Source organism: Mus musculus, chromosome 2, assembly GCF_000001635.26.
Source record: "Mus musculus strain C57BL/6J chromosome 2, GRCm38.p6 C57BL/6J".
NCBI classification, from domain to species: domain Eukaryota; kingdom Metazoa; phylum Chordata; class Mammalia; order Rodentia; family Muridae; genus Mus; species Mus musculus.
The window spans coordinates 110,157,446-110,171,467 of NC_000068.7; the positions used below are offsets into that span (position 1 = coordinate 110,157,446).

At 40.4% G+C, this 14,022-nt stretch overlaps 1 protein-coding gene across 1 annotated transcript in view; it reads left to right on the forward strand.

The window, feature by feature from the left end:
* Positions 1 to 14,022, forward strand: part of Ccdc34 (coiled-coil domain containing 34) — a 158,164-nt gene that overhangs the window by 139,947 nt on the left and 4,195 nt on the right. The window lies entirely within an intron of this gene.

Genomic DNA, 14,022 nt, shown 5'->3' on the forward strand with positions numbered 1-14,022 from the left:
GCGGAGGGCAGGCTGCACGGGAGACCGTGTGGAATACAGAGGCCAGCCGTTTCTGGTACGGGCGAGAGTCGCAGAGCTTCTGGGGCGGCGCCATCTTCGGCTCCAGACAACCGGCCACCTTCCTGGCGTGAGCCACAGAGCTTCTGAGGCGGCGACATCTTCGGCTCCAGACAGCCGGCCACCTTCCTGGCGAGAGCCACAGAGCTTCTGAGGCGGCAACATCTTCGACTCCAGACAACCGGCCACCTTCCTGGCCAAAGCAACACAGCTTCTGGGAAAGATCCTGTTTTGGGCCTTCACCTTCAGCCAGGAGGAGGTCCAAACACCAGATAACTGTACACCTTCCCCGAAAGAGGAGAGCTTGCCTGCAGAGACTGCTCTGACCACTGAAACTCAGAGGAGAGAGCTTGTCTCCCACGCCTGCTGATTGAGGGTAACAAAATCAACAGAGGAACAATCTCTTAACAAAGACAACTATAACAACTAACCCCAGAGATTGCCAGATGGCGAAAGGTAAACGTAAGAATCCTACTAACAGAAACCAGGACCACTCACCATCATCAGAACCCAGAACGCCCACTTCGCCCAGTCCAGGACACCCTAACACACCTGAAAAGGTAGACCTGGATTTAAAAGCATATCTCATGATGATGGTAGAGGACATAAAGAAGGAATTCAATAACTCACTTAAAGAGATACAGGAGAACACTGCTAAAGAGTTACAAGTCCTTAAAGAAAAACAGGAAAACACTGCTAAAGAGTTACAAGTCCTTAAAGGAAAACAGGAAAACACAACCAAACAGGTAGAAGTCCTTATAGAAAAACAGGAAAACACATCCAAACAGGTGATGGAAATGAACAAAACCATACTAGACCTAAAAAGGGAAGTAGACACAATAAAGAAAACCCAAAGTGAGGCAACGCTGGAGATAGAAACCCTAGGAAAGAAATCTGGAACCATAGATGCCAGCATCAGCAACAGAATACAAGAGATGGAAGAGAGAATCTCAGGTGCAGAAGATTCCATAGAGAACATCAGCACAACAATCAAAGAAAATGGAAAATGCAAAAAGATCCTAACTAAAAACATCCAGGAAATCCAGGACACAATGAGAAGACCAAACCTACGGATAATAGGAGTGAATGAGAATGAAGATTTTCAACTCAAAGGACCAGCAAACATCTTCAACAAAATTATTGAAGAAAACTTCCCAAATCTAAAGAAAGAGATACCCATGAACATACAAGAAGCCTACAGAACTCCAAATAGACTGGACCAGAAAAGAAATTCCTCCTGACACATAATAATCAGAACATCAAATGCACTAAATAAAGATAGAATTCTAAAAGCAGTAAGGGAAAAAGGTCAAGTAACATACAAAGGCAAGCCTATCAGAATTACACCAGACTTTTCACCAGAGACTATGAAAGCCAGAAGAGCCTGGACAGATGTTATACAGACACTAAGAGAACACAAATTCCAGCCCAGGCTACTATACCCAGCCAAACTCTCAATTACCATAGATGGAGAAACCAAAGTATTCCACGACAAAACTAAATTCACCCATTATCTCTCCACGAATCCAGCCCTTCAAAGGATAATAACAAAAAAACCAATACAAGGACGGGAACCACGCCCTAGAAAAAACAAGAAGATAATCCCTCAACAAACCTAAAAGAAGACAGCCACGAGAACAGAATGCCAAGTTTAACAACAAAAATAACAGGAAGCAACGATTACCTTTCCTTAACATCTCTTAATATCAATGGACTCAATTCCCCAATAAAAAGACATAGACTAACAGACTGGCTACACAAACAGGACCCAACATTCTGCTGCTTACAGGAAACCCATCTCAGGGAAAAAGACAGACACTACCTCAGAGTGAAAGGCTGGAAAACAATTTTCCAAGCAAATGGTCTGAAGAAACAGGCTGGAGTAGCCATTATAATATCGGATAAAATCGACTTCCAACCCAAAGTTATCAAAAAAGACAAGGAGGGACACTTCATACTCATCAAAGGTAAAATCCTCCAAGAGGAACTCTCAATTCTGAATATCTACGCTCCAAATGCAAGGGCAGCCACATTCATTAAAGACACTTTAGTAAAGCTCAAAGCACACATTGCACCTCACACAATAATAGTGGGAGATTTCAACACACCACTTTCATCAATGGACAGATCGTGGAAACAGAAACTAAACAGGGACACAGTGAAACTAACAGAAGTTATGAAACAAATGGACCTGACAGATATCTACAGAATATTTTATCCTAAAACAAAAGGATATACCTTCTTCTCAGCACCTCACAGGACCTTCTCCAAAATTGACCATATAATTGGTCACAAAATAGGCCTCAACAGATACAAAAATATTGAAATTGTCCCATGTATCCTATCAGACCACCATGGCCTAAGACTGATCTTCAATAACAACATAAATAATGGAAAGCCAACATTCACGTGGAAACTGAACAACACTCTTCTCAATGATACCTTGGTCAAGGAAGGAATAAAGAAAGAAATTAAAGACTTTTTAGAGTTTAATGAAAATGAAGCCACAACGTACCCAAACCTTTGGGACACAATGAAAGCATTTCTAAGAGGGAAACTCATAGCTCTGAGTACCTCCAAAAAGAAACGGGAGACAGCACATACTAGCAGCTTGACAACACATCTAAAAGCTCTAGAAAAAAAGGAAGCAAATTCACCCAAGAGGAGTAGACGGCAGAAAATAATCAAACTCAGGGGTGAAATTAACCAAGTGGAAACAAGAAGAACTATTCAAAGAATTAACCAAACGAGGAGTTGGTTCTTTGAGAAAATCAACAAGATAGATAAACCCTTAGCTAGACTCACTAGAGGGCAAAGGGACAAAATCCTAATCAACAAAATCAGAAATGAAAAGGGAGACATAACAACAGATCCTGAAAAAATCCAAAACACCATCAGATCATTCTACAAAAGGCTATACTCAACAAAACTGGAAAACCTGGACGAAATGGACAAATTTCTGGAAAGATACCAGGTACCAAAGTTGAATCAGGATCAAGTTGACCTTCTAAACAGTCCCATATCCCCTAAAGAAATAGAAGCAGTTATTAATAGTCTCCTAGCCAAAAAAAGCCCAGGACCAGATGGGTTTAGTGCAGAGTTCTATCAGACCTTCAAAGAAGATCTAATTCCAGTTCTGCACAAACTATTTCACAAGATAGAAGTAGAAGGTACTCTACCCAACTCATTTTATGAAGCCACTATTACTCTGATACCTAAACCACAGAAAGATCCAACAAAGATAGAGAACTTCAGACCAATTTCTCTTATGAATATCGATGCAAAAATCCTTAATAAAATTCTCGCTAACTGAATCCAAGAACACATTAAAGCAATCATCCATCCTGACCAAGTAGGTTTTATTCCAGGGATGCAGGGATGGTTTAATATACGAAAATCCATCAAGGTAATCCATTATATAAAGAAACTCAAAGACAAAAACCACATGATCATCTCGTTAGATGCAGAAAAAGCATTTGACAAGATCTAACACCCATTCATGATAAAAGTTTTGGAAAGATCAGGAATTCAAGGCCCATACCTAAACATAATAAAAGCAATCTACAGCAAACCAGTAGCCAACATCAAAGTAAATGGAGAGAAGCTGGAAGCAACCCCACTAAAATCAGGGACTAGACAAGGCTGCCCACTTTCTCCCTACCTTTTCAACATAGTACTTGAAGTATTAGCCAGAGCAATTCGACAACAAAAGGAGATCAAGGGGATACAAATTGGAAAAGAGGAACTCAAAATATCACTTTTTGCAGATAATATGATAGTATATATAAGTGACCCTAAAAATTCCACCAGAGAACTCCTAAACCTGATAAACAGCTTTGGTGAAGTAGCTGGATATAAAATAAACTCAAACAAGTCAATGGCCTTTCTCTACACAAAGAATAAACAGGCTGAGAAAGAAATTAGGGAAACAACACCCATTTCAATAGTCACAAATAATATAAAATATCTCGGCGTGACTCTAACTAAGGAAGTGAAAGATCTGTATGATAAAAACTTCAAGTCTCTGAAGAAAGAAATTAAAGAAGATCTCAGAAGATGGAAAGATCTCCCATGCTCATGGATTGGCAGGATCAACATTGTAAAAATGGCTATCTTGACAAAAGCAATCTACAGATTCAATGCAATCCCCATCAAAATTCCAACTCAATTCTTCAACGAATTAGAAGGAGCAATTTGCAAATTCATCTGGAATAACAAAAAACCTAGGATAGCAAAAACTCTTCTCAAGGATAAAAGAACCTCTGGTGGAATCACCATGCCTGACCTAAAGCTTTACTACAGAGCAATTGTGATAAAAACTGCATGGTACTGGTATAGAGACAGACAAGTAGACCAATGGAATAGAATTGAAGACCCAGAAATGAACCCACACACCTATGGTCACTTGATCTTCGACAAGGGAGCCAAAACCATCCAGTGGAAGAAAGACAGCATTTTCAACAAATGGTGCTGGCACAACTGGTTGTTATCGTGTAGAAGAATGCGAATTGATCCATACTTATCTCCTTGTACTAAGGTCAAATCTAAGTGGATCAAGGAACTTCACATAAAACCAGAGACACTGAAACTTATAGAGGAGAAAGTGGGGAAAAGCTTTGAAGATATGGGCACAGGGGAAAAATTCCTGAACAGAACAGCAATGGCTTGTGCTGTAAGATCGAGAATTGACAAATGGGACCTAATGAAACTCCAAAGTTTCTGCAAGGCAAAAGACACCATCAATAAGACAAAAAGACCACCAATAGATTGGGAAAGGATCTTTACGTATCCTAAATCAGATAGGGGACTAATATCCAACATATATACAGAACTCAAGAAGGTGGACTTCAGAAAATCAAATAACCCCATTAAAAAATGGGGCTCAGAACTGAACAAAGAATTCTCACCTGAGGAATACCGAATGGCAGAGAAGCACCTGAAAAAATGTTCAACATCCTTAATCATCAGGGAAATGCAAATCAAAACAACCCTGAGATTCCACCTCACACCAGTCAGAATGGCTCAGATCAAAAATTCAGGTGACAGCAGATGCTAGTGTGGATGTGGAGAAAGAGGAACACTCCTCCATTGTTGGTGGGATTGTAGGCTTGTACAACCACTCTGGAAATCAGTCTGGCGGTTCCTCAGAAAACTGGACATAGTACTACCGGAGGATCCAGCAATACCTCTCCTGGGCATATATCCAGAAGATGCCCCAACTGGTAAGAAGGACACATGCTCCACTATGTTCATAGCAGCCTTATTTATAATAGCCAGAAGCTGGAAGGAACCCAGATGCCCCTCAACAGAGGAATGGATACAGAAAATGTGGTACATCTACACAATGGAGTACTACTCAGCTATTAAAAAGAATGAATTTATGAAATTCCTAGCCAAATGGATGGACCTGGATGGCATCATCCTGAGTGAGGTAACACTTTCACAAAGGAACTCACACAATATGTACTCACTGATAAGTGGATATTAGCCCAAAACCTAGGATATTCAAGATATAAGATACAATTTCCTAAACACATGAAACTCAAGAAAAATGAAGACTGAAGTGTGGACACTATGCCCCTCCTTAGAAGTGGGAACAAAACACCCTTGGAAGGAGGTACAGAGACAAAGTTTGGAGCTGAGATAAAATGATGGACAATGTAGAGACTGCCATATCCGGGGATCCATCCCATAATCAGCTTCCAAATGCTGACACCATTGCATACACTAGCAAGATTATGTGTCTTCTTTTGCAGGCAACCATATTGTTAAGAGTTCATCAGAGCAGCATTCCTGCCAAGTCTAAAAGACAGTATCTTGAAACACTTGTTTTAGTCCTTTGGCTTTTACAATATTCCTGCCCCCTCTTCTGAGATATTCCTTTACACTTGGATATTATGGTTGTGTTGCAGATATCACAACTGGGGTTGGGAGTTTGTAACTTGCTTTGTAGTCCAGGCTGGCTTCGGAATTTTTGTAACCAGCCTGCTCTGTCTCTTGAGTGCTGCCATTCCAGTTTTGAGCTACAGCCGTTAGTTGGAATTAACATTTTAATTATGTTAAACAATTTCATTTCTCTAAAACACATAGCTAGAAAAGTAACGTTTTATGAGTTTCGTTAACATATGACTTAGTGGAAGATATATTCTCATAGTTCATTTAGAACTTAATGTGTTCTTGTATATTGGTGTAGTTGTGGTTAAGAAAATTAGCTTCATATAGATATGCATTTGTGGGAAGGTATATTTTAATAGGTTTTCTTGATACTATATCAAAACATGAAATTCATGTGTGTGTGGGGGGGGGCATGTGTATTTGGAGGCCAGAAGTCAACACTGGGTCTTTCTCAGTTGTTTTCCACTTTATTTTTGTTATCTATCTATCTATCTATCTATCTATCTATCTATCTATCTATCTATCTATCTATCTATCTATCTATCTAAAGGCAATCTGGAATTCCTCACCTTAACTAGGCTAGAATATCTGGCCAGTAAGCTTTGTGGATCCTTTTATTTCTACCTCCACAGGACTGAGATTACATATGTGCATCACCATTCCTGATCTTTATGTGGGCCTGGGGACAAATTCAGGACCTCATGCGTATACAGCAATAAGTTTACTGACCAAACCATGTCCCCAACCTTTTGTATACAAATTTCTTAAAAGTTATTTGTAGTGTACATTTGGAAATCACCATATATTATGTTAAACTCTATGAGCCAGTTTGCACTTAGAAGCAAATTATGCCTACACAATACCAACGAGTGCCATGAGTGCTTCTCTGACATTTCAAGTACACATAGTGATCTATGAAGAGGGAATCTGGTTAGGATTGCAGCTGCGACATTCACACAGGTGCCTTTTCTTCGATGGGAATCAAAGTATATTATGAGCTTCCCATTTCCTCATGTAAATGATAGTCATGTGATCAAGGACTGAAAAGCAATATAATGAATAATTATTCTCTTTCATCAAATACACACTTATATAAAGTGCCATGCTTCTCTACAGCGGGTTGATGGCAATAAAGAAATCAATATCACTGGTTTGGTTTGTGACATGGCCTCAGTTGTGTTACTATGTGTTCCCATATCTTTCCCATCTTACAATATGGTTGTGTTCCCGTATCTTTCCCATCTTACTGTCAGTGCCAATGTAAACATGATAGAGAGGGGAAACTGCCTCTTAGTGTTAATAAGAAAACCCTTTAAACTTTATTGATTCCTTGTGAAGGTTTTGGGGACCCAGAACTGTACATGAAAATCCCTGTGGTACTTGGTAGAATTAAGAATATTCTAATAAGTCATTGAAAACCTTTTTCTCTGGAAACATTCCTTTGGGCTTCCATCACTGATGTTTGACAATACTCTTTTCTCTTGAGGTTTTCAAATGAGGACCCCCTCTTCCCTTTTCATCTTCATTCTTCATGCTGAGATTGTGCTACTTCTGGGAACTTGTTCCTGTGTACCCCAGGAAGAGGGTCTCACCAAGGACTTCTCACTGGTTTGAGGGCTACAGAAAGCTGCAGTCATTTTTTTTTTTCTCAGCTCTCATAATCTAGTCTAGACATTCTGAGGAGGTGGAGGATATAATTACAGCTTGAAGGACTTTGTAGGCACCAGCAGTGCAACTCCTTCAACACATGTGGGACTCAAGTCCCCAGACGGCAGTGAAATCTGATGATTCATTTGCCTAGATAAGCCGAAAGTGAAACATTAGAGGTCCAGGGTCCAGTTGTCCCTTCTACATCCCCTTTACGCACAACCGATTTCTCCATTTGGCTTGTTTAATTCAAAGCAACAAATGTATCTTGAGCACTTACTACAAGCATCCCCTTTTGGAGCCATATTGCATGTGCTATTGTGCTGTTTATTCTCTTCTGGTGGCCATAGACCTGTTTCTGCTTTTGGGGATGCTGCTCTGACATTTCTTTGTATGGATGGCAACTCAGGCTTTGGCCTCCAGTTGAATTTCATCTGCTACAGATGCCACCATGATGGAGATCAGAAGGCAGAGCAGAAACATGCTGGCTTCTCCTCTCATAACTAGTCTGGTGAGATTACAGCTTGTGCTGGCTACTCTTTTTCCACTGTTATAGCTGGCTACATCTCTCATTGTAATTTGTGGCACTATGTGGTGGTTTGAATGAGATGTCCCTCATTGTCATAAGTATTTGAGTACTTTAGTCCTTAGTTTGTGGTAGTGACTGTGGAGGCTTATAAGGTATGGTCTTGTTAGAAGAGGCATGCTTTGGCAGCACTCTTTGAAAATTTAAAGACTTGCCGTGTCTAGGAGCTTGCTTTCTCTGCTCCCTGTTTGCAGTTAAAGATGGGAGTCCTTATCTTCTTGGTCCTGCTACCAGGTGTTCACTCTATCTTCATAGAATCTAATCCTCTGGAATGGTAAGTCCCAATAAACTCCTTTTTTCTATAAGTTACTGGTCATGTTATTTCTATCACATTTTTATCACACAAAAAGTAACTAATAAATGTTACTTTCTACCTTTGTCTTTTCTTGGGACATAATAGTCTCACCCTGTGGCTAGTGCTTATCAAATCACTACTTCCTCTCTCTCCTTGTCTAATCTGTCTCTACCTCCCTTACATTCTTTCTAGTTGGGGATTTGAGTTTGTCCTGGCTGGTTCTTGACTGCTACTGAAAAAGACTTGCCATTGAGGAAAAGCTCATGATTGACTTAACTTAGTTTTCTTTCTTTCTTTCTTTCTTTCTTTCTTTCTTTCTTTCTTTCTTTCTTTCTTTCTTTCTTTCTTTCTTTCTTTCTTTCTTCCTTCCTTCCTTCCTTCCTTCCTTCCTTCCTTCCTTCCTTCCTTTCTTTCTTTCTTTCTTTCTTTCTTTCTTTCTTTCTTTCTTTCTTTCGGTTTTTCCAGACAGGGTTTCTCTGTGTAGCCCTGGCTGTCCTGGAACTCATTTTGTAGACCAGGCCAGCCTCGAACTCAGAAATCTGCCTGACTCTGCTTCCCAAGTGCTGGGATTAAAGGCATGCACCACCACCGCCCAGTTTAACTTAGTTTTCTTAAGCATCATTTAGGTGCATACCACTTTCACATTGTTAAACCTAGGAACATCTCTATTTTTATGCACCATATTTGTACATAATTTGTCTCAATTCACACACACACACACACACACACACAGAGAGAGAGAGAGACAGAGAGAGAGACACAGAGAGAGAGAGACAGAGAAAGTTTAAAAATTACTATGCTCAAGAGAACTATAAAGCACAATTAGACTTCCATTGCCTGGTTTTGTACAACTTTAACAAAACTGTAGTTTGTGTAAGATAATAGGTCACAAGGTTAACTCTTGTTTATGCTTCTATAAACAAAAGCTTGTTTTGCTTGTGATAACCAAAACTTTGTAAAACAGAATATAACCTTCTGCTTGCGTATAAACAGACTGTAACTTTATGTTCCTTGCCTTTAGAAAACCCTGACTAATGTACCTGGGCACCACACTTACAGAACCCCCAATCGTGGGTGTGCACCTGGATAAAAGCCTTTTTTGTTTAAAATTTATTAATGGTCATACTAGTGAATCTCTGAGCAACTGTAGAACTATAACAACAGGAAAATGCACACACACACACACACACACACACACACACACACACACACACACCAATTCAGGTTTAAAAAGAAAAGAGAAACACAGAACAACTTTTGGCAACAGGTAGATAGAAAATAGGTGTAGTTACTGCTAAAGTCTGAATGATGGTGTTCTTCCCAACTTCATAGGTTGAAATCTTAACCCCAGGGTGTGATAGTAGAAAGAAGAGCCTTTGGAAAATGAAGAAGTCACAAGGGTGGAATTTAAAAATTAATGACCTTATAAGAGCCCTAGAAAATGACTGGCTTGTTTCTTCACATGGAAAGATTCACTGAGCAGCTACTTCTTACCAGTTACCATGGCAATGGCAACATTATAAAAATATCTCTTACCTCGTAAGAGACTGGAGATTTTGCTGGACCTCATAGCCAGAGTTAATAAAAACCAAACTTTAGAATTTACTTAAGACTCTATCCTACTGTGTACTCAGCCTGTTTGTTTAACCTTCCTTAAGAGAGAGAACAATGTAACAACCAACCTTATTTGCCTTGGATTTCCTTTGTAGATGCATGTTTACAATCTAAACTAATGGAAACTGCAACCGTAAGTTATATACTCTTCCATCCTTGACCCAACAGTAATGCATACATGTTATGATAATCACTTGCTGTAAACAGCAAATAGACCGAAAGCAACCTTACATGTGAATATCCACAATATCATGTAAATATTACTTGTTAGTTAAAGATGTTTGCAATACTTTTGGTTTTATGGGTCATTCGAGGTCATTTGGAGTTGATGATTTAATACCTTGTAAAACTGTCGTAAATTTTCTGTAAAGTATCCCTCATTACTTCCCCATGTGATGCTTTCTGTGTTGTTAAGAGGAAAGAAAATCCTTTTAATAGGGACAGACACAACAGAGACCTACTCAGACATATTCACACACATTCAAGCAGGCAGACAAACAGGTACAGACACAGACAAAGGGACAACTTCACGAGAAAGCCTTTAGGCAGGCAAGGATTCAGATTCATACAACAGACAATTTGGACTCATTCTTGGTTGAATGAGACCCAGGGGAAGTGCTTTGGTTTCTTTCCCTAAAGCAACACCAATGTATTATCTGTGACTCTGAGCTTATTATTAATGCATTCAAACAGACAAAATTTTTGTGCCTTGTGTGAGGAAATCATTAATGGGTTAAATCTATGCAAGCCATGAGATAGGCTTTTACCAACCTAAATCACTCAGTGCCTTTATTCTCTCTTAGTTCTCGGCCTTAAGAACTCTTGAGAAATGTATTTCTCTTGTCTTAATTTGTGTTTGTGTTGTTGTTTTTTATTACAGTGCAGGCTAAGATGCCAAAAATAAAAGACAGGAATAAAAGAATAAAAACAAATGATGTAAGAGCTATTGCTGTGCCATTGTGTTTAAGAGTGTGGACCTATTCCCAGTTTTCTGAGAAACCAACAAATTGATTTCCAAAGTGGTTGTGTAAGTTTGCACTCCCACTAGCAATGATGGAGTGTTCCTCTTGCTCCACATCCTCACCAGCATGTGCTATAGGAACCCCAGGAGAGTGATAGGAATACCAATCTACCCACAAAACTTTTGACCTAGAATTTATCCTGTCTACAAGAAATACAGAGATGGGAATGGAGCAGAGACTGAAGCTAAACAATAATCAGCCCAACTTGAGACCCATCCCATGGGCAAGCACTAATCCCTGGTACTATTAATGTTACCCTGTTATGCTTGCAGACAGAAGTCTAGATTATTGTCCTTTTCCATCCAGCAGCTGACTCAGAAGGATGAAGAGACCCATAGCCTAACAGTGGATGGAGCTTAAAGACCCTTTTATATTAGGGGAGGATTGGGAGGCTTGAAGGAGATAAGAACTCCACAGGAAGACCAACAGAGTTAATTAACCTGGACCCTTGGGGCTCTCAGAGACTGAACCACTAACCAAAGAGCATACACAAGCTGGACATACACATCCCCGCCCCTACATATGTAGCAGATGTGAAGTTTGGTATTCGTGTGAGTCCCGAGCAATGGGAGCGAGGCCATCTCTAAAGCTGTTGCTTTGTCTGTGGGATATGTTCTAGCTGGGCTGCCTTGTCTGGCCTCAGTAGGAGAGGAAGCATCTAGCTCTACAAAGACTTGATGTTCCAGGTTGGGCTGATACCTGGGAGGACCTCCACCCTCTCAGAGGAGAAGGGGAGGGAGGATGGGGGGAAGGATTGTGGAAGGGAGAGATGGGGAGGGGGGCAGTGAATGAGATGTAAAGTGAATTAATTAATTAATTAAAAAAAAGGAGCATGGACCTAATGGGCACAGGCCTGCAATTCCAGCTACTCAGGAGGTGGGAGATTCCAAGTGCAAAGCTTGCCTAATCAATAGCACCAGTTGAAAGTCAGAATGGACGACTAAGAGAGCCTGTTTCAAAATAAAAAGGCAAAGCAAGGCCATCAGATAGAGCTCAGCAGTAGAAGAAGTGACATTCTAGGTTCATTCCTACCACCGTAACAGACATGAAAGACAGAAATACAGACAACACTTGGAAAGAGGGGGCACATACTCTGGAACTACATAGATTTGCATCCTGGCTCTCCTGCTTCAAAAGTCATGTAGTTATAAGCCACATTAGCTTCTGTGCATCAGTTTCTTTGCCTGCAGCTTAGGAATAATGATTCATTTTTTCAGAGAGTATTGGACATTAGGTGAATTTATGTTACATAAATGTTTGTATTTAAAGCCACTTCCAGGTACACAGAACTCCCTATATGGAGTGAAGCTGCTATGGCTCTGATTACGGTGGTGGTGATGGTGATGAAGATGGAATTATTACTGAGACTCTGAGCAAGGGAATAAAGATACTTCAGCCCAAGATAGAAGCTCTCCTCAGCAGAGTCAGGAGACAACTGAACGAGTCAACTTCCTTACAATTTGATTTAATGTTGTTTGCTGTAGTTGGGAAATCCTGGGAAGATGAACCAACTGTTTGTTCAGCACAGAGAAAGGAGCCACAAGCTTGGTATGAGTTGGAAGGAAGCTGTTGGCCTGTCTCATCAGACAGTTAGGAGTGGGGAACTGGCAGACAAAGCTGCCCCAGGAAGGTAGACCTGTTATCAAGTTTACAGGCAGGGGAGTAAATTAACAGGAAAGGATATTCAACCATGAGTACATGAGCATTCGAGTGCATGTGCACCCTCCCCCCACCCTTCCACTCCCCGCCCCCTCAGACAATCCCTCCTCCTCAGAGAGACAGAGGCATTTCTAATGGAGCACCTAGAGAAGCAGTTCTCAAAGTGTGGTTCCCAGAGCTTTGTCCACCACGGCCTGCAGAAATCTGAGTCTCACAGGCCGACCCCAAGATTTACTGAGTCAGAAGAATCACTGGGATTTGATGAATCCTCCACACTCACTCATGCTCTTAGGGCTTGAGAACACCCAGTCTAGAGGAAGACGGCACATGTCACCAAAAAACACATAGGAGATTTTGTGAGCATTTACTGAGATAGTCTGAAGCATCTAGTTTTGTGCTGATTATATGACCTTCATAGGTTCCTGCAATCCGTACGTTGATATGCTCAGTTTACAGATGAGAAAGTTGAGGCTTAGTCTGAAGTTTAATAACCACTTGCTCACAAACCTCTGGGACCTTGAATAAGGAGGTCCAGGAAAGTGCTAGCATGACTAGATCAGTTGGGGTTAATGAATGGAAAAGCCACAGAAGGCTGGGTATAAAATATTTCCCCATGATGGATGCAAGAGCTGACTGGTAGATTTCAGGGCAAAGAGAATGGGAGAGGAGCTTGTCATTCCTAAGTCATAGTGCCCTGGTGGTCTTATGCTATTAGACTTTGGATGGACTAGACAGAGTCCTCTGGGAAACAATTGTTTTAAGTTAAATTTTGGGACATTTTGCTTTATATTGTTCATTTATCCATGGAGCTGATGGAACATTGAAAACTCCTGCTCATAGGCATTTTTGGCTTCAGCAGCCCTGTAAATTGTTCAAATATTCTCCCCTTCCACTTTTTTCCCCTGAAATTCAGGAATCTCATTATTCCAGGCAAGAGGCTAGCAAATGTTTCCTGTGAAAAGTCTGATAATAATTTTTTTAGGACCGTGTAAGTAAGGTCTCTGCTTCATATTTGTCTTTGTGTGAAGTTTGACTTTTGTGGGATTTTATTATTTTTTTTTTAGGCAATCTTTTTGAAGTGCAAAAATGAATCTCAGGCTCACCAACCAGGATTGCTTCTGTATAAAAGTATAGGCTTTTCTACACCTGCCCTTCCTCTGAATAATGACATGAAGACCTTTGTAGTTATTAAAAGTTTCAGGCACTATAGCTGGGCAGACATTCAGCTATTCTTACCCGACAATGCT